This window comes from Arvicola amphibius, chromosome X (assembly GCF_903992535.2).
Source record: "Arvicola amphibius chromosome X, mArvAmp1.2, whole genome shotgun sequence".
NCBI lineage: Eukaryota > Metazoa > Chordata > Mammalia > Rodentia > Cricetidae > Arvicola > Arvicola amphibius.
The window spans coordinates 114,838,758-114,860,193 of record NC_052065.1 but is presented as its reverse complement, the minus strand read 5'-3'; the positions used below and the strand labels follow the sequence as shown (position 1 = coordinate 114,860,193).

Sequence of the window (21,436 nt, the reverse complement as noted above, 5' to 3'; positions counted from 1 at the left end):
CACAATCACACGAGTGTTAATAATAGTGTTTTTTATTTACATAAGTGTAAATCAGTGAGTTCAAGGCACACAGTCCTGAGATTATTTGCTGAATAAGGTAATGTTTTGAATTCATTTATTCCAAAAGAATCTTCCTCATCTCGTTCACATCTCCTTTTTTAAAATTTCTTCAGGCAGCACTCATGATATAATAGATGATATTATGGAGCACTTAACCATGTGCCAAACGTGATGCTAAGAGCTCTTTTGCTTGAAACTGCCTTACAAGGTTGATACAGTTATTTTCACCTCCTAATAACTAAGAAAAATTAGGTCATAAAAGTGAAGCGGAGTTATGCCATAACTGGCAGAATTCGGATTTCAACTTGAGACTGACTTCAGTGCCCAAATGTTCAACTTGACTTGAGTGCCCAAGCGTGCAACTCTAAGAATGTCTTCGTTAGGCGATCAGTGGTGGCACACACCTTTAATCCCAGCACTTGGGAGGCTGAGACAGGTGGATCTCTGTGAATTCGAGGCTTGCTTGGTCTACAGAGCAAGTTCCAGCAAGGCTCCAAAGCTATAGAGAAACCCTATCTCAAAAAATAAAAAATAAATCGAATGCCTTCGTAAATGTCAGAAACTTCATTACTCTAAAGATAAGAAACACCTGCATGCATTCCAAAATGCGAATTCTAGGAGGCAGAAGAGATGTCTCAGCAGTTAAGAGCACAAGCTGCTTTTCTTAGAGGACAGGAGTTCAATTCCCAACACTCAGTTCCCAAGGCTCAAAAGTCCCCTGTAACTACAGTCCCAAGGGATTCAGTGGCATCCACTGACACCACGCACACAAGTGGTGTGCAGAAATACATGCAAACAAAACACCTATACACATAAAATAAATATTTTTATTTTAAAATGTGAATTTTTTCATTTTAGACAACAGCAGAGCAATACCCTTTTAGACAAATGGGTAAAATCCTGTATGTAGAGTCCTTATAACTTGGAAGGTTTGGACTCTCTTCAGCATAGTATATGTGCTGCTATTGATGTGGGAAGTCCTTCTGTATATGTGTTGCTTTTATTGGTTAATAAAGAAGCTGCTTTCAGCCAATGGCTTAACAGAATATAGCCAGGTTGGAGGAGATAAATATAGAGAGAGTAGGCAGAGTCAAAGAGAAGCCATGTAGCAGCCGCTGGAACAGAGGCCTCCGCTGGATCCTGCCAAAACTGCCGGTAGGCCACGGCCTTGTGGTGATGCGCACATTAATGGAGATGCGTTAGTTTAGGATATAAGAATTACCCAGAAATATGTGTAAGCTATTGACCAAACAGTATTGCAAATAATATAGTTCCTGTGTGATTATTTCGAATCTGGACGGCCGGGAAATGAAAGAGCAGCCTTCCCCAACAAGCTATGGCCTGGGTTTGCATTTCACATCCAGTTCACTGAAACTTGTAGAATTATGGCCTGCCCCTTGGGCAAATCACTATCATAGCTTTTGTACAAAACTGTATTTTCCCACTCAGTCACTACTTCCAACAGTTAATCTAGTTATCAACTAGGTAAATTTTTAAAGCATTCATTGTTTTTAAATGACTCATGTTTAAAATTCTACACGTGAGCAAAAAAAATATAGCAATTTAGGAACATAAGTATACACCACACTAACATATTTGCAGTTTGGTTGCATTATTTTAGTTTTAACATTCTTTAGTGCTGTAACACAAAAATCTAATCCCCCTTATCAAAGTTGTACATTTCCCTTATAAATTACCTTCAATTATCTAGTCTCTCCCATAAAGACCAGTTTTTGAGAATACATATTCTGTCTTGGGTTATATTTAAGTTCTTATCTATCTAATTATATAAGCTATTTAAGAGGACAGAATCATGAATTTTATTCTAACGTAACTTGGAAGTTTTATAGAGCCTGGTATAAAAAAATCTCTTGCTGCTCCTAAGAGCCACTCTCTCCCTCTCCATTTACCCTTCCTATCAGCATTGAGTTCTTGGCAACAAGGAAAGAAAAAAAGAAATTGTTTAAGATTGTGTCAACTTCGAGATACTAGCCAATTTCCTTAGATTCATGGGAGGTTCTAAATCTTTCTTTTTCTATTTTTTCCTATGCTTAGAGGGTCAACCTAGGACCTCATGCACGCATGCCAGACAAGTGCGCTTCCACTGAGCTCCAACCTAACCCAATATATTCGAAAAACTCCCATTTCATATTATAGTCAGTAGAAACTACCAATAAGACAATTTCATCTATTTGGGGCCAAAATCGCTGTGTATTTTATACTTGCATTACTCCTCAGATTCAGACAACGCACTTTTTCAACTGCTCGGCAGCCACATGTGGTAGGTGGTCACCACGCAAGGAGACAGGGATCTGACTCATTGCTCTGTTAGATGCATTGTCACATGCCTTCTCCAGAAAGCCCTCAGCGGAGCAGCTAGATCCCTGCTACTCAACCAAGACCAACTAACAATATTAGGAACACTTGGAGCTGGTAAGAAATTCTGATAGTCGGACTCCAGCCAAGTTCTATTTAAAACAGAATCAGCATTTTGCAGGATGCCTATGCGAGTAGTTTGTATATGAAACCTTAAGAAGACTGCTTTCACCTCTGCTTGCACACATCCAATTCATACCTGAGGCCTATACTACCCTTAAGTGGTTTGAAATTATGACAAAAACATTTATCAATCTTTTATTGAATATTCTTCATAAGCCCAGAACTATATCATATTTAAAGAGCATTATGAGGTAGGGGCTAATTTTGGCTCCTTATCTTTTGTGGTTGTTACTTATTGTTTTATGGGAAAAAATAGAACTTTTCATAAAAATTAAAATTTTTTATCTTTTTTTTTTTTTTTTTTTGGGAAAATGTTTTTTTTTTTTTTTTTTTTTTTTTTTTTTTTTTTTTTTTTACTGTATCTTTGATTAGTTTTTAATACTTTGATAAAGATTGGCTGGAAACTCTCGTTAGAAATCTTTTTTTTTTTTCTCATGGTTTATTTTTTTTTATATTTAAAAATTTCCATCTCCTTCCCTCCTCCTCCCCCCTCCCTCCCCTCCTTCTCCCCTTTCTCTCCCCTCCTTCTCCCCCTTCCCTCCCCTCCCCTCCACCCATACCTCCCCTCCCTCCCTCTCAAGGCCAAGGAGCCATCAGGGTTCCCCACTCTATGCTAAGACCAAGGTCCTCCCAACTCCCCCCAGGTCCAGGAAGGTGATCGACCAAGCTGAGAAGGCTCCCACAGAGCCCGTCCATGAAGAACAATCAGAGCCCAGAGCCATTGTCCTTTGCTTCTCAGTCAGCCCCCGCTGTTGGCCACACTCAGAGAGACGGGTTTGGTCGCATGATCCATCAGTCCCATTCCAACTGGAGTTGGTGATCTCCCATTAGTTCTGTCCCACCGTCTCCATGAGTGAACGCACCCCTCTCGTTCCTGACTTTCTCCCTCATGTTCTCGCTCCTTCTGCTCCTCATCGGGACCTTGGGAGCTCAGTCCAGTGCTCCAATGTGGGGCTCAGTCACCTTCCCCATCTGTCGCCAGCTGGAGGTTCCCTCACGGTCCTGACTTTCTTTCTCATGTTCTCTCTCCTTCTGCTCCTCATCAGGACCTTGGGAGCTCAGTCCGGTGCTCCAAGGTGGGGCTCTGTCATTTTCTTCATCTATCGTCAGGTGGAGGTTCTATGGTGATATGCAAGAAATTCATCAGTATGGCTATAGGAACTGGCCTTTTCAGGCTCCCTCTCCTCAGCTGCCCAAGGAACTAACTGGGGGCGTCTCCCTGGAAACCTGGGAACCCCTCTAGGGTCAAGTCTCTTGACAACCCTCAGGTAGCTCCTTAAATTCAGATATATGCTTCCCTGCTCTCATATCCACCCTTCCTATATCCCAAGCACCCCATTCCTCCGAGCTCCCCCCGCTCTCCCCTTCACACTTTTCTCTCCCCATCTTCCCTTGGCCCAGTCTTGCCCAACCCTCAAGTTCCCAATTTTGCCTGGCGATCGTGTCTACTTCCAATATCCAGGAGGATTACTATATCTTTTTTGGGAGTTCACCTTCTTATTATCTTCTCAAGGATCCCAAACTTATAGGCTCGATGTCCTTTAATCATGGCTAGAAACCGAATATGAGTGAGTACATCCCATGTTCATCTTTATGGGTCTGGGTTACCTCACTCAGAATAGTGTTTTCTATTTCCATCCATTTGCCTGCAAAATTCAAGATGTCATTGTTTTTTACCGCTGAGTAGTATTCTAGCATGTATATATTCCACAGTTTCTTCATCCATTCTTCCACTGAAGGGCATCTAGGCTGTCTCCAGGATCTGGCTATTACAAATAATGCTGCTATGAACATAGATGAGCATATGCTTTTGTTGTATGATTGGGCATCTCTTGGGTAGATTCCCAATAGTGGAATTGCTGGGTCCTGGGGTAGGTTGATCCCGAATTTCCTGAGAAACCGCCACACTGCTTTCCAAAGTGGTTGCACAAGTTTGCATTCCCACCAGCAATGGATGAGTGTGCCCCTTACCCCACAACCTCTCCAGCAAAGGTTATTATTGGTGTTTTGGATTTTAGCCAATCTGACAGGTGTAAGATGATATCTCAAAGTTGTTTTGATTTGCATTTCCCTGATAGCTAGGGAGGTTGAGCATGACCTTAAGTGTCTTTTGGCGATTCGAACTTCTTCTGTTGAGAATTCTCTGTTCAGTTCATCGCCCCATTTTTTAATTGGGTTAATTGGCATTTTACCGTCTAGTCTCTTGAGTTCCTTATATATTTTAGAGATCAGACCTTTGTCAGTTGCAGGGTTGGTGAAGATCTTTTCCCAGTCAGTAGGCTGCCTTTGTGTCTTAGTGACAATGTCCTTTGCTTTACAGAAGCTGCTCAGCTTCAGGAGGTCCCATTTATTCAATGTTGCCCTTAAAGTCTGTGCAGCTGGGGTTATGCATAGGAAACGGTTCCCTGTGCCCATTTGTTGTAGAGTACTTCCCACTTTCTCCTCTATCAATCTCAATGTGTTCAAATTAATATTGAGGTCTTTAATCCATTTGGACTTGAGTTTTGTGCATGGTGATAGATATGGATCTACTTTCATTCTTCTACAGGTTGACATCCAGTTATGCCAGCACCATTTGTTGAAGATGCCCTCTTTTTTCCATTGTGTACTTTTGGCTCCTTTATCAAAAATCAGGTGTTCATAGGTTTGTGGTTTAAGATCCGGGTCTTCTATACGATTCCATTGGTCAACTTCTCTGTTCTTATGCCAATACCAAGCCGTTTTCAATACTTGTAGCTCTGTAATAGAGTTTGAAGTCAGGGATGGTAATGCCTCCAGAAGTACCTTTATTGTATAAGATTTTTTTGGCTATCCTGGGTTTCTTGTTTTTCCATATAAAGTTGATTATTGTCCTCTCAATCTCTGTGAAGAATTTTAATGGGACCTTGATTGGGATTGCATTGAATCTATAGATTGCTTTTGGTAGAATTGCCATTTTTACTATGTTGATCCTCCCAATCCACGAGCAGGGGAGATCCTTCCATTTTCTGGTATCCTCTTCAATTTCTTTCTTCAAAGACTTAAAGTTCTTGTCAAATAAATCCTTCACTTCCTTGGTTAGCGATACTCCCAGATATCTTATGCTATTTGTGGCTATTGTGAAAGGTGATACTTCTCTGATTTCCCTCTCTGCTTCCTTATCCTTTGTGTATAGGAGGGCGACTGATTTTTTGGAGTTGATCTTGTATCCTGCCACGTTACTGAAGGAGTTTATCAGCTGTAGGAGTTCTTTGGTGGAGTTTTTGGGGTCGCTTATGTATACTATCATATCATCTGCAAATAATGAAAGTTTAACTTCTTCCTTTCCAAATTGAATCCCCTTGATTCCCTTATGTTGTCTTATTGCTATTGCTAGAACTTCAAGCACTATATTGAAGAGATAAGGAGAGAGTGGACAGCCTTGTCGTGTTCCTGAATTTAGTGGGATAGCCTTGAGTTTCTCTCCGTTTAATTTGATGTTAGCTGTCGGCTTGCTGTAAATAGCTTTTATTATATTTAGGAATGACCCTTGTATCCCTAATCTCTCCAAGACCTTTATCATAAAAGGGTGCTGAATTTTGTCAAATGCTTTTTCAGCATCTAATGAGATGACCATATGGTTTTTTTCCTTCAGTTTGTTTATATGATGGATTACATTAATAGATTTTCGTATGTTGAACCAGCCCTGCATCTCTGGGATGAAGCCTACTTGATCGTAATGGATAATTTTTCTAATGTGTTCTTGGATTCGGTTTGCCAGTATTTTATTGAGAATTTTTGCGTCCATGTTCATGAGTGAGATTGGCCTGTAATTCTCTTTCTTGGTTGAGTCTTTGTGTGGTTTAGGTATCAGGGTAACTGTAGCTTCATAGAAGGAATTTGGCAGTGACTCTTGTGTTTCTATATTATGAAATACCTTAAGGAGTATAGGTATTAGGTCTTCTTGGAAGTTCTGGTAGAATTCCGCATTGAAACCATCTGGTCCTGGGCTCTTTTTGGTAGGGAGGTTTCTGATAACAGTTTCTAATTCTTCGCGACTAACAGGACGATTTAGAGCATTTACCTGGTCCTGGTTTAACTTTGGTATATGGTATTTATCTAAAAAACTGTCCATTTCTTTTACATTTTCCAATTTTGTGGCATACAGGCTTTTGTAGTAAGATCTAATGATTTTCTGAATTTCCTCTGTGTCTGTGGTTATGTCCCCCTTTTCATTTCTGATCTTGTTAATTTGCGTGTTCTCCCTCTGCCGTTTGATTAGTTTGGCTAAGGGTTTGTCAATCTTGTTGATTTTCTCCAAGAACCAGCTTCTTGTTTCATTGATTCTTTGGATTGTTTTCTGTGTTTCTATTTTGTTGATTTCTGCCCTCAGTTTGATTATTTCCAGTCTTCTACTTCTCCTAGGTGAGTCTGCTTCTTTTTTTTCCAGAGCTTTCAGGTGTGCTGTTAAGTCACCAATGAGTGCTTTCTCCGTTTTCTTAAGTGGGCACTTAGTGCTATGAACTTTCCTCTTAGCACTGCTTTCATTGTGTCCCATAGGTTTGAGTATGTTGTGTCTTTGTTTTCATTAAATTCAAGAAAGACTTTAATTTCTTTCTTTATTTCTTCCTTGACCCAGGTGTGGGTCAGTAGTTGACTGTTCAGTTTCCATGAGTTTGTGGGCCTTCTGGGGGTAGCATTGTTGTTGAATTCTAATTTTAATCCATGGTGATCCGATAAGACACAGGTGGTTACTAATATTTTTTTGTAACTGTGGAAGTTTGCTTTGTTACCAAGTATATGGTCAATTTTCGAAAAGGTTCCATGAGCCGCAGAGAAGAAGGTATATTCTTTCCTATTTGGGTGGAATGTTCTATAGATGTCTGTTAAGTCCATTTGGTTCATTACCTCCATTAAGTCTTTCAATTCTCTGTTAGGTTTCTGTCTGATTGACCTGTCCATTGGTGAGAGAGGAGTGTTGAAGTCTCCAACTATTAGTGTGTGTGGTTTGATGGCTGCCTTGAGTTCTAGAAGTGTTTCTTTTACATAAGTGGGAGCTTTTATATTAGGGGCATAGATATTCAGGATTGAGACTTCATTCTGAAGGATTTTTCCTGTTATGAGTATAAAGTGTCCCTTTCCATCTCTTCTGATTGATTTTAGTTTGAAGTCAACTTTGTTGGAAATTAGTATGGCCACACCCGCTTGTTTCTTAGGGCCATTTGCTTGATAAACCTTTTCCCAACCCTTTACTCTGAGTAGGTGCCTGTCTTTGTGGTTGAGGTGTGTTTCTTGTAAACAGCAAAATGTTGGATTCTGTTTTCGTATCCAGTCTCTTAGCCTGTGCCTTTTTATAGGTGAATTGAGTCCATTGATATTAAGTGATATTAATGACCAGTGGTTGTTAACTTCAGTCATTTTTAGTAGTAGAGTTTGTGTGTTTCCCTTCTTCTAGTTGTGCTGGTGAAGGGTCGCTAGATGCCTGAGTTATTGTCGGCGTTGTTGGACTCCTTGGTTTGTGATTTTCCTTCTATTACTTTCTGCAAGGCTGGATTTGTGGCTGCGTATTGTTTAAATCTGTTTTTGTCCTGGAATATCTTGTTTTCTCCATCAATGGTGAATGCAAGCTTTGCTGGGTATAATAGTCTAGGCTTGCATCCATGTTCCCTAAGTGTCTGTAGCACATCTATCCAAGCTCTTCTGGCTTTCATGGTTTCCATTGAGAAATCAGGTGTAATTCTGATAGGTTTCCCTTTATATGTTACTTGACCTTTTTCCTTTGCAGCTCTTAATATCTGTTCTTTATTCTGTATGTTTTGTGTTTTGATTATTATATGGCATGGGGATGCTTTCTTTTGATCCAGTCTATTTGGTGTTCTGTAGGCTTCTTGTACCTTCATAGGAACATCCTTCTTTAGGTTGGGGAAGTTTTCTTCTATAATTTTGTTGAATATGTTTTCTGGGCCTTTGAGTTGTAATTCTTCTCCTTCTTCTACCCCAATTATTCTTAGGTTTGGTCTTTTCATGGTGTCCCAGATTTCCTGAATGTTTTGTGTTAAGAATTTGTTAGATTTGTTTAGTTCTTTAATCTGTGAGTTTATTTCCTCTATAGTATCTTCAGAGTCCGAGATTCTTTCTTCCATCTCTTGTATTCGGTTGGAAATACTTGTCTCTGAAGTTTCTGTTCGTTTACTCAGAGTTTCCATTTCCAGTCGTCCCTCAGATTGTGTTTTCTTCAATACCTCCATTTCATTTATCAGGTCTTGTACTGTTTCCCTTACCTGTTTGATTGCTTTTTCTTGTTTTTCTTGTTTTTCTTGGGTATCTTTGAGAGATTTATTTATTTCGTCTACCTTTTTGTTTGTCATCTCCATTTCTTTATGGCAGTTTTTTACCTCCTGTTTAAGGTCCTCTATTATTTTTATAAAGTACTGTTTAATGTCAGTTTCTTCTATATCTTCTGGGGTAGGGTGTTCAATTCTTGTTGTTTCGGGATGTCTGGCTTGTGGTGATGTCATGTTGCCTTTCATGTTGTTGGAGGAGCTCCTGCATTGGCGCCTGCCCATCTCTTCCTTCAAAAGGAGCGCGGAGGTGTTTGGTGTCCTCAAAGAATGATGGATCCTCCCCAAAGAACGATGGATCCTCCTGCAGACTTTCAGGTCCCCTTGCAGGCCAAGCAGCTCTCAGACAAAGGCCTACCTTGCTCCGGGCAGTCAAATGAAGGAGGGGACCTCCCATCGGCCTGGGTGCACTCAATTCCAGGTCCCCAGAGCCCAAACAGGCTGAGCTGTGGGATTTTGTGGCCCCAAAGACGGGAGGATGAGGCAGGGGGAGGGGGGGAGGATTCTGGGTGCAAGCTGGGAAGGGACAGGAAGAGAGAGGCAGTATCCGGGGAGAATAACCCCTGCAGGAAGAGCAGGAAGTGTGCTGGTGGCAGGGGGAGTTGTGGAGAGTCGGTGGTCCCTCTCCGGGCAGCTGCCGCGGTTCGGGCACTCACTCCTCACTCACCCCAAAGAATGATGGATCCTTCTGCAGACTGTGAGGTCCCCTTGCAGGCCAAGCAGCTCTCAGACAAAGGCCTACCTTGCTCCGGGCAGTCAAATGAAGGAGGGGACCTCCCACCGGCCTGGGTGGCACTCAATTCCGGGTCCCCAGAGCCCAAACAGGCTGAGCTGTGGGATTTTGTGGCCCCAAAGACGGGAGGATGAGGAAGGGGGAGGGGGGGAGGATTCTGGGTGCAAGCTGGGAAGGGACAGGGAGAGAGAGGCAGTATCCGGGGAGAATAACCCCTGCAGGAAGAGCAGGAAGTGTGCTGGTGGCAGGGGGAGTTGTGGAGAGTCGGTGGTCCCTCTCCGGGCAGCTGCCGCGGTTCGGGCACTCACTCCTCACTCACCCCAAAGAACGATGGATCCTCCTGCAGACTTTCAGGTCCCCTTGCAGGCCAAGCAGCTCTCAGACAAAGGCCTACCTTGCTCCGGGCAGTCAAATGAAGGAGGGGACCTCCCACCGGCCTGGGTGCACTCAATTCCAGGTCCCCAGAGCCCAAACAGGCTGAGCTGTGGGATTTTGTGGCCCCAAAGACGGGAGGATGAGGCAGGGGGAGGGGGGGAGGATTCTGGGTGCAAGCTGGGAAGGGACAGGAAGAGAGAGGCAGTATCCGGGGAGAATAACCCCTGCAGGAAGAGCAGGAAGTGTGCTGGTGGCAGGGGGAGTTGTGGAGAGTCGGTGGTCCCTCTCCAGGCAGCTGCCGCGGTTCGGGCACTCACTCCTCACTCACCCCAAAGAATGATGGATCCTTCTGCAGACTGTGAGGTCCCCTTGCAGGCCAAGCAGCTCTCAGACAAAGGCCTACCTTGCTCCGGGCAGTCAAATGAAGGAGGGGACCTCCCACCGGCCTGGGTGCACTCAATTCCGGGTCCCCAGAGCCCAAACAGGCTGAGCTGTGGGATTTTGTGGCCCCAAAGACGGGAGGATGAGGAAGGGGGAGGGGGGGCGGATTCTGGGTGCAAGCTGGGAAGGGACAGGGCGGGAAAATGTTTTATTTTAGAATAATTTGGAGGAGGGCATGGTGGCACATGCCTTTAGTCCCAGCACTCATGAGGCAGAGGCAGGTGGATCTCTGTGAGTTCGAGGCCAGCCTGGTCTATAAATCGAGTTCAAGGACAGCCAAGCCTGTTACCCAGAAAAATCCTGTCTAGAAAAAGAATCTAGAACAATTTGGGTTTACAGAGAAGTTATAAAGATTCTGCTCTCATCAGCTTCTCCAAACTACCCCTAATTGCTAACATTTATGAAACTTGGCATGTTAGTTAAAAGGCAAGACATTTATGTGTTATGACACTACTAACAGAGACATTCTGAGTTCTCCAGCTTTTACATGTGTTTCCTTGAACTATCATAGCTTCCAATTAAGGATAATATGTTATATTCAACTCCCACATCAGCTCTCATAAATAACAGAGGACCTGGTATAGACCTGTCCCGTGCAGAACCCTGCCAGCACAGGGTTAGGGTTAGAGTTTGTTGCTTCAGTCTCTGTGAGTTCATATGAGCTTTGATCATGGAGATTTAGAGGGCCTTGTTTTCTTGGTGTCCTCCATCTTAGTGTTCTCTCTCTCTCCTTCTTTTATTTAAAAATAGATTTTTTTCTCACGTAATATATCCAGATTGTGGCTTCCCCTCTCTCTACTCCCAGTTCCTCCCAACTTCCCCTCCCTTTTGTCTCTCATTAGAAAACAAACAGGCTTCTAAGGGGATATATTGTAATAATGCAATGAGATAAAACAAAAACTAACACATAGGAATTGGACAAAATAAACAGAAGGAAAGAACAAAAGAGAAGGCATAAGAAACAGATACCCATTCCTTTGCACACCCAGGAGTCCATAAAAACACTAAACCAGAAGCTATAATATTTAACAGAGGACCTGGTGCAGGCCCATGCAAGCCCTATACATTCTGCTTCAGTCTCTGTGAGTTCATATGAGCTTTGGTCGTGTTGATTTAGAGGGTCTTGTTTTCTTGGTGTCTTCTATTCTCTCCGACCCTTACACTCTTTCTGCTTTATCTTTCACAGGGTTCCCTGAGCCCTGAGGGAAGGGATTTGATGGAGACATCTTATTTAGGGTTGGTGTTCTAAGGTCTCTCACTCTCTGCATAATATCTGGCTGTGGGCCTCTGTATTTGTTCCCCTCTGCTTCGATCTGTGTCAGGTATGGATTCCATCTCATGGAATGGTCCTTTAGTCAAATAAGGAATTGTGTGGTTACTCTCACAGCTTTGGGCCAACGTTGCACTAGCACATTTTAGAGACGGGACACCATTGTATATCAAAGGGCTTGTGGCTAGGTTGGTGGTGGTGTTTCTCTTTTGAGAGCTTGCAGAGTACCTTTGTGTATGAAACACTAGCACATAGGGGTGAAGGCTCTATGAGGCACAAGCTCATCTTCTCCATGTTCAAAAAGTTGTGTAGATGTTGTCTTCAGCAATGGAGACTTGCTGTCAGTTTCTGGAAAACAACCTATAGTCTTGGCAACAGCCTGGGTTGTTGAGGATCCCTATGGGACCCCTTTGGCCAACAACTCAATTAATTGTAACCCAATCCCAGTACTGGAAACTTCATTTGATTCCAAAAGAGATCTAGTTGAGACTCTGTCTCATCTATTATTTGGTGATTTCATTTAGATTGCCTCTTCATATAAGTACATATTTTAGGAAGCTTCTACTGTATTAGGTTTCCATATTACCCTTCAAATGATCCTTCATTTTAGCTGCATCCTCTAGTATTCTTTCCCTCATCTCCCCTGCTTCTCCCCCTCCCAACTTGATCCTCCCATTCCAAAGCCCATCCCCTACATCCATAACTATCCCTTCCTAGGAAGATCTATCTATTTCCTATAGTTCCTTACTCTAGTCTATACCTAACTTCTGTGGTTCTACAGAGCTTGGTTATCATTGACTTGCAATTTATACCCTCCATGTAAGTTAATACATACCATATTTATCTTCTGAGTCTGGGTACCTCACTCAGGATGACATTTTTTCTAGTAGATCAATTTACCTAATAATTTCATTTTTAAATGTTTGATTAATTTTGTAGACATACCACATTTTCTCTATCCATTCTTCTGTTGAGGGACATACAAGTTGTCTCCAATTTCGGGTATTATGACTAGAGCAGCATGAACATTGAGCAAGTATCTCTGTGGTAGGATGAAGCATCCTTTGTGTATATTCCCAAAGTGGAATAGCTGAATTGGTTCCTATCTTCCTAAGGAACCACCACACTGATTTTTGTAGTGGCTGTACAAGTCTGCATTCCTACCAGTGACAGAAGAGTGTTCCCCTCACTCAACATCTTTGCCAGAATGAGCTGTCACTTGATAATTGACCTTAGTCATTCTGACAGGTGTAAGATGAAATCTCAAAGTAGTTTTTTTTATTCTTTTTTTTTTTTTTTACATGTACTCTCCAATTCAATCTGGACTGCCACAGAGACAGACAGGAAGCGCGCTCAAAGTGGTTTTGATTTGCATTTCCCTGATTGTTGAATTTAGCTCAATTCTGGAAATAACCAAGCCAGCTTAAAGATAAACAATTATATTTCTAATTGTTATAAAGGGAAACTCACGCCACAAGAATGGGAAGTCCGAGTTCCTCTGTGTCCAGTGTGAATCTCCCAGAAAGAGCTTGCACCTGGTCCGTCCAGTTTTCTTCCTGGCCTCCAGGTAGCCACGCCTTAACTAGGCTCAATTTCTTAAAGGTGATTGGTTAACAGAGCTTCCCCATCACCTGATGGTTAAAGATGATGAATATTTCTTTAAATGTTTCTTAGCCATTTGAGATTCTTCTATGAGAATTCTCTGTTTATATCTGTACCTCATTTTTAATTGGGTATACTATTTTCTTGATATCTAGTTTTTTTGGGTTATTTATATATTTTGGATATTACTCTCTATCAGGTTTGTAGTGGTAAAAAATATTTTCCCATTCTGTAGGCTGCCTCTTTTTAGAAAGATGGTGTCCCTTCTCAGTTTCATTAGGTCCCATTTATTAATTGCTGACCTTAGTGCTGGTGCTAACAGTATTCTTCTTCAGAAAGTCCTTTTCCTGTGCCAATGCATTCAAGGCTAGTCTCACTTTCTCTTCTATCACGTTCAGTATGTCTGGTTTTATGTTAAGATCTTTGATCCATTTAGACTTGGGTTTTGTGCAATGGTTGATAAAGTATGGATCTATTTGGATTCTTCTACATGCGGGTGTCCAGAATTGACCAGCACCATTTGTTGAAGATGCTGTCTGTTTTTTAGTGTGTATTTCTGGCTTTATAAAAATTCAGGTGTCCATGGGTGTTGTTGATTTATGGCTGGGTTCAATTACATTTCAGTGATCAATATTTCTGGTTTATGCTAATACCATTCCGATTTTATTACCATAGCTTTGTAGTATAACTTGAAACAAGGGATGGTGATACCTCCAGCAATTTTATTATTCAAGATTTCTTTAGCCATCCTTAGTTTTGTGTGTGCATGTGTGTTTCCATATGAAACTGAAAAGTGTCCTTTCAAGAGCTGTGAATAATTGTGTTTGAATTTTGATCGGAATTGGGGATTGTATTGAATTTTCAGAAAGCTTTCTGTAGGATGGCCATTTTTACTATATTAATCATATTGATCCATGAGCATGGGAGGTCTTCTGATATGAGAGGTGGGGGGGGGAAGGCTTCATCAGGTGTTCAATTACAGAGATGTGGATGAGACTGGGTGTTTGAACTTGGAGGAGTGGAGGGAGAGGTAAAAATCTGCAGTTATCCTACCTGCTCCCCCTTGCCAGAATGAGAACTTTTCATAAAACTCAAGCAAGGATCTGGTTCAATTTTCAGGACTCCTTCACCTTGCAAAGTCTAAGAAGTCTTTCATCTTGTTCAAACATCCTCCAAGCACTTAAAAACAGGATCCAGGAAAAATTCAGGCATTACATTTTTAGGGGCTGGAGAGATGATTCAGAAGTTAAAAGCACTGATTTCTCTTCCAGAGGTCCTGAGTTCAATTCCCAACAACCACATAGTGGGTCACAACCATCTATGTCGAATCTGATGCCCCTCTTCTGGGATGCATAAAAACTCATACAGCACAATAAATAAATCTTTTAAAAAAGATTTACACTTAAATTTTTCTTACATTTAGTTATTTATTATTTGCAGAGAGTGGGGGGTTAGGAGTCAGTTCTTTCTTTTTTAAAGTATTTATTTGTTTATTATGTATACAATTTCTGTCTGTCTGTATGCCTGCAGGCCAGAAACAGGGCACCAGACCCCATTATAGATGGTTGGGAGCCACCATGTGGTTGCTGGGAATTGAACTCAGGACCTTTGGAAGATCAGGCAATGCTCTTAACCTCTGAGCATCTCTCCAGCCCCGAGTCAGTTCTTCTTTCCACTGTGTGGGATACAGGGATTGAACTCAGGCAGTCCAGTTTGTGGACAAGTGATTTTACCCACTGAGCAGTCTCACTACACCAGCATCCAAGATTTAAAAAAAAAAAAATATCCTAATAACAAAATTGACCTGTAACTTTTCTTGGAACCATAAGTAAAAGGAAATGAACATATACAGATTGTTTAGTATAATCCAGATAGTGTGTGTGTGTGTGTATGTGTGTGTGTGTGCCAGTATGTGTACCTGTGCATATGGAGACCAGAGGCCGTTGCATGTTTTCACCTATTACCCTCCTCCTTTGTTTGAGACAGGGTATCTCACTGAACCTGAGCTCCTTCACTGGTTAGGCTGGCTAGCCAGTGAGCTCCAGGAACCTGCCTTCCACAACACATAACCCCAACTCAACTCTGAGGTTGTAGATGTAGGCATTAGCCAGCTTTTATGTGGTACAGGGCATCTGAACTTGGGTTCTCATACTTGTGTACCATAATGGTAAGCCCACTCCCTAGCCTGAAAGTTCAGATATTTTGCGGAACACTTTATAAAGTTGTCTCCACTCGATTTTTCTCATGCTCCTTGTGGTTTTTGTTTTTCAATGGTCTTTGCTTCTGGAACTTTTTTTATTAATTAATTTTTATTTCATTTGTTTTTCATCCCCATCTGCCGTTCCCCTCTTCTTCTGTTCCCTCCCCCCTCCCCATCTACTCCTCCTCTGTGTCTATTCAGAAAGTGCAGGCCTCCCATGAGTGTCAACAAAGCATGGCATGTCAAATTGAGGTAGGACTAAGCTCCTCCCCTTGTACTAAGGCTGGGCAAGGCAAACCAGCATGGGAAGAAGTCCCCCAAATCCAGCCAAATGTTAGTTAGGGACAAACCCTGATCCTACTGCTACTGCTAGAAGTTTCACAAATAGACCAAGCTACACAACTGTCACACACATGCAGAGGGTCACACACATGACATGGGTCAGTCCCATGCAGGCTCCCTAGTTGTGGGTCCAGAGTATGTGGGCTCCTATGAGCCCAGGATAGTTGTCTCTGTGGGTTACCTTGTGATGCCCCTGCCTCCCCCTCATTCATACAATCCTTCCTCCCTCTCTTCAACAGGATCCCTGGAGTTTGTCCCAGTGCTTGGCTTTGGCCTCTGCATTTGTTTCCATCAGCTACTGAATGAAGGTTCTCTGATGACAATTAGGAGAATGCCTCTTAAAATTATGGATTTTTAAAGATTTGAAAAACAAAATACATAAACAGAACAAACGCTTTAAAATGGAGTGGATTAGTCAAGTATTTAAAAGTGATTTTAATGACAGCATTCCTGTAGGAATAGGATTTGTCCAATTTTAGATCCTAGTAGTTTGAATACAGGACAATCTAACAGGTTACATTTGAAGATTAATCTAAATTTCTATTTATTTGTACAATTTATTTCATTAATATTTTCAATAGTTGTCTACAAATAATGGACCAAAATATCAAGAAACATACTGTTTCTTAAAACTACTTTGAAAACCAGCACTGAGGAGGCAGAGGCAGGCAGATCTCTATGAGTTTGAGGTCAACTTGGTCTACATAGCCAGTTCCAGAATAGTCAGAGGTACAGAGAGACTTTGTCTCAAACAAACAAACAAATACAAAGACTACCTGGAAAAAAATGATTATGTTCTATTCTGGAGGACCAGTAACTTACATCAAGATTCTAGCATTTGATTTGAGTAATAATTTTTTTGCCTATAGTCTTCATATTGGAATGAAATAAATTCCATTATATTGGCATTATTTATACATAGGCAGCAAAGCTATCTGCAAGTCTATACATGACATTAAAGTTCAGATGTGCAATTTGGAAGAAGCTGAAGTACCCTCCTTCTCAAAGCAGATGTGCTTTACACTACCTAATCCCACCGATCCTCTCCTCTCCTGTTTGTTCTTGTTTCTCTGTAAACCTCAACAGAATCCCAAAGTGCTTCATAATCTTCATACTTCCCTTCAGTCCAGTGGTTGACTTGGTGACCTGTTGATCCCTAGAGCAGCCAAGTGCAGCAACGGACGTCCTTTCTAGAACAGCCGACCAAAGCCCAAAACGTGAATAAGGACTCCCCCATGGGGCGTATGGAACAGGCAGGCAATCATGGGATCCAAGGCTGCTTGTAGTGCTTCCCATTCTGCCATAAGGAGGTGCAGGGCAAGTTGGTGGAACAGCCCAGTAGAACTGGCGAAAGAGGCTTAATTAGCTCCTCTGTGCTGCCAGAAGCCAAGCAGTCTCCACAACTATTTGCCACTCTCTCAAGTGTCCAGGTCATATCCTTTGGTGGGTCCTACCCCTGTGATGTGGGCGGCCAGTTTAGTTTCTGCTTAAGGGAGTGTGGTGGTCAAGAGAAGCTTTGCCATGACCTATGCACAGGGCAAGGATGAAATTGACCGGTTGCACAGCTGCAGATAATTTGTCCTTGACAGAGCAGATTTAGCCACTGACACCCTAACACCAGGATATCCACGGTGCAGAGTAGGGGGTGAGAAAGCTCCTCTGTGGAGTGGGAAGGGGAAAGGCAGAGCGGACTAGGACGGTGACAGAGAGGAGGGAGACAGCTAATGCTGAGGAGCAAGCCCAGGGAGCCTTCAGGGACTAAGAGGCTAGTTGGTGAAGTGAAAACAAAGTCCTCAGGAAGGGACAGCTTTCAGGGCTCTCTGTAAGCCGGGCAAGTAGAAGAACTCCCCCCTAAAGAGCAGGGAGCTGCAGGTAAGGAAGACCCCTCTCTCTTCTCTCTCTCCTAGAGCCTCGGGAAAGTGGGCCAGGAGACATTGCTGCAGAGGCATGCTGCCCATGCTAGATATGACGTCATCTGCTGTTCTCAACTCTGCAAGCTCAGACACAGGAAGGCTGAGCCATAAGGGGACTTGGAATGGTGCTTAGCTCACAGAAGGAGGAATGTGTGTCCTTGGTAAGATTGGAATGTGTGCCCAGTGTTTCAGTTTTCACAGGCAAAGTAGACTTAAATTTCCAAACCCAGACTCACTCAATTTGCCAGGTCTGCAATACTTTTCAACATGACTGGGGACTGCAGAATATCCGCGGGAAGAAAACTGGATCAAAAGCAGTCTTCTTCATTTTACAGAGTAGGAGCAGCTACCATTCTGACACCAGTTCTGTGTTTGGACTGAGGAAGAAGCTTAAACAGAACAGAAGGAACAGACACCAATACTCTTCATTTGGAAATGCGAGTAAGAACTTGCAGAGACAAGCAGTCAAATGTGGGGTCTTTGGATGCTGTTAGACTTAAAAGGCCTTGCAGAAGCGCATTGCTGATGAAAGCTAAGCATATCTAGAGTAGTAAGTAGCAAGGGAAAAGGTAAGGTTTGTGGACAAGGGCATGGCACAAAGGAGCCACTTGAACTCTGGGCTGGAATATAATGAAAATGATTTCTTTTTCCTTCTTTTCTTTCTTTTATTTTCTTTTGTTTATTTATTATTTGGTTTTTTCGGGACAGCGTTTCTCTGTGCAACAGCCCTGACTGTCCTGGAATCTCTCTGCAGACCAGGGCTGGTCTCAAACGCACAAAGAGATCCACCTGCCTCTGCCACCTGAGTGCTGGGATTAAAGGCTTGTGCCAGCCTGGCTAAAAGTGATTTTTTACAACCCAGAGATGTTCAGTGTGTAGTGTGTGTGTGTGGTGTGTGTGTGTGTGTGGTGTGATGTGTAGAAGGCAATTGTAGTTAGGGATTTCTGTGATAATGCCAATAGTTAAACCATGACCCAGTGTCAGACATTATCGTAGCCACCCCTTGTCATCAGTGTCACATTACTTACCCGAGTATGTAGGTTTCCAATATAAATTAATTAGCCTAATCCCAGCTCAATAACTGTAGTGGAAGCGGCAGGCTGTGGTTCCGCCACCCGGCTAACTTTACCCAAAATAATTACATTGGAAACTGTATTCTTTTAAAACACTGCCTGGCCCATAGTTTCAGCCTCTTATTGGCTAATTCTCATATCTGCTTTAACCCATATTAGTAATCTGGGTAGCACCACGAGGTGTGGCTTCCAGGAGAGATCTTAACCTGCGTCCATCTCGGAGAGGAGCAGCATGGAGACTCCCTCTGGTGACCGCCTCAAGCGTCTCCCCAACTCTACTTCCTTGTTCCCATAATTCTGTTCTGTCTACTCCACCTACCTAATTTTCTGTCCTCTTAAGGGCCAAGGCAGTTTTCTTTATTAATTAACCATGAAAGAACATAGACAGATAACTCTCCTCCATCACATAACTCTTAATAGTTGCATTCTACGCTATTGTTTAGCTGTGATGCAATTGAAGCCAACTGGGAGTTGGTTTAGGAAAGCTTTTTTGTATTCTTCTTCTAGGGGAATATGCTGGCTATTTTATGTCAAGTCACACAAGCTAGATAGAGCCATGGAGAGAGGGGGCATCAATTGATAAAAAATGCCTCCGTAATCTCAGACTGTTACACAAGCTTGTAGGGCAGTTTTTAAATTAGTGATTGATGGGGAAGGCCCATTCCATTGAGGGTGGGGTTGCTGCGTCCTGGGTTCTATAAGAAAGCTGGCTGAGTAGGCCAGGTAGAATAAGCCAGTAAGCAGGACCTACCATGGCTTTCTGCATCAGCTTCTGCCTCCAGGTTCCTGCCTTGTTTAAGTTTCTGTCCTGGCTTCCTTCAGTGCTGAACAGCAACATGAAAGTGTCAGCCAGATGAACCCTTTCCTCCCCCAACTTGCTTTGGTCATGGTGTTTCATCACAGCCAATAGTCCTAACTCACACAAGGAGTTTTAGAAGCAGCTAACTCCTTCTGCATGTATTCAGAGAAACAAGGGGCCCCTGGGGCTGTAGGCAACCATCTTCCAGCCACAAGGAAAGACAAGATAAAATTAACCAGACATCTAAAAGGACAGGACGAAAATCTGATGTCCCTAATGAACCCCCAAATTAACAAAAACAACACACTTTCTGATATAGTTCTACATTTACTGATTAGTCATTAGAATGTGAGGTTTCTTATAAGACAGTGTATTATAAGGTTTCCTTATAATACAGTGTTTCTAACTAGTACAGGGCCAATGGCTATTTTTTTTATCAAAGACCCAACATGAAATGAGTATATGGACTGGATAAATTTTAAGGATTCCACAATCAGTGGTATAATTCTATGGTTCCGTGGTGAGGTTACAGGGAAGACCTCAGGGAGGAGGAGACATATAACCTGATCTGATAGATTAGCATTTGTTTTCTTGGAGGAATGAGTACCAGTTTGCCACCCTTGCCTGCAACTAATTCAGAAGAAGAAACAGCTGTTTACTCAAATCCTCAGTCATTGCCAGCTCCTGTGGGGGACTAGCTGGTGAAATGTTTTCATATTTATTATGACCCATAATGGTCTGCTTTATACTTCCTTCTCCTTGTCCACATCGGATCCTTGAAGGTAGGGCTGTCAGGCATCCAATGAACAAATAGGAAACTCAAACGTGAGGGCTAGAATGAAAACTATCAGTCTTTTGACATACACCCTTTTGGATTTTTTGTTTTATGCTCTAATGAGCGTTTGCATGTGTCATTTTGGTGGAGGATAGACTATTATTCCCCACCAATATAATTTCCATAGTAACTGCTTACTTGGTGTTAGAAGAAACAATATGATGTTTAAAAATGGTTTAATAACCATCAGATTCTTCAGTTCATGGAATACCAACACAGCTGAATTCTGACTATTTTCCTCTATGGGCAGCAAGAAAACTTACATGGTTTTCTGTTAGAACTATTTGCATTTATAATTATTCACATTGCTAGACACAAGGAGTTCTCTAAGCTCTGTTAACACATATTTATTTTTGAGATGAAATTCACCTAACATACAAAGAACTGTTTTACAGTGCTCATTCAGTGGCAAGCAGTATTTTCATCCACCCACCTCTCTCGAGTTTTAAATCCTTTCATTATCGTAGGAACAATTCCTGCTCACTAAGTAATCACTCCTCATTCACCCTCTGCCCACACCCTGGCAACACTAATCTGCTTGTCTCTATGATACAACTGTTCTGAATCTATGATATTTTTAAACATCAGATTAGCATGTGACTTTTGTATCTTGCTTCTTCATTTTAGTCCTATGATTTCAAAGCATACCTGTGTTTGTGCCTTTTATGGAACTTCATTCAATTTTCAGGCTAAATATTATCCCCACCATTTATGAATGTATCACATGCCCCATGAAATGCCATGAGGAAAAAAAAGTGTTTCCCAAAAACAAAGAAGGATTTTGTAACACACCCCTAACACAACATGAATTAATACAAAATAAACCACAGACTTAAATAAAGAATTAAGACTATAAATATCTCAAAAGGAAATATAGATATGTTACTTTGACCTTGTAGAAGATCATAATTCTGTAAACTTGATACCAAAGCAAAAAAGTAAAAGCAATAAATTGAGTTTCTTCAAAATTAAAAAAAGTTTGTACCTCAAAGAAT

General features: G+C 42.0%; 1 protein-coding gene, 1 long non-coding RNA gene and 1 other non-coding gene across 5 annotated transcripts in view; 1 reads left to right on the top strand and 2 right to left on the bottom strand.

The window, feature by feature from the left end:
- LOC119804736 overlaps positions 1 to 21,436 on the top strand; it is a 35,020-nt gene that overhangs the window by 775 nt on the left and 12,809 nt on the right. The gene's annotated exons all lie outside the window — the stretch shown is intronic.
- The window catches only part of Slc25a14 (solute carrier family 25 member 14), a 66,870-nt gene that overhangs the window by 43,292 nt on the left and 2,142 nt on the right, over positions 1 to 21,436 (bottom strand). Inside the window, exon 1 of one of the 3 annotated variants that reach the window (XM_038316369.2) lies at positions 13,148 to 13,168. The exons of the other annotated variants lie outside the window; for them this stretch is intronic. The gene's annotated coding sequence lies outside the window, so the exon portion shown is untranslated. Of the gene's footprint in view, positions 1 to 13,147; positions 13,169 to 21,436 lie in introns of those variants that run through there. 3 annotated transcript variants of the gene reach the window in all.
- LOC119805629 lies at positions 12,977 to 13,091 on the bottom strand. The gene has a single exon (XR_005283945.1). It is a non-coding gene; the product is annotated as a small nucleolar RNA SNORA31 (small nucleolar RNA).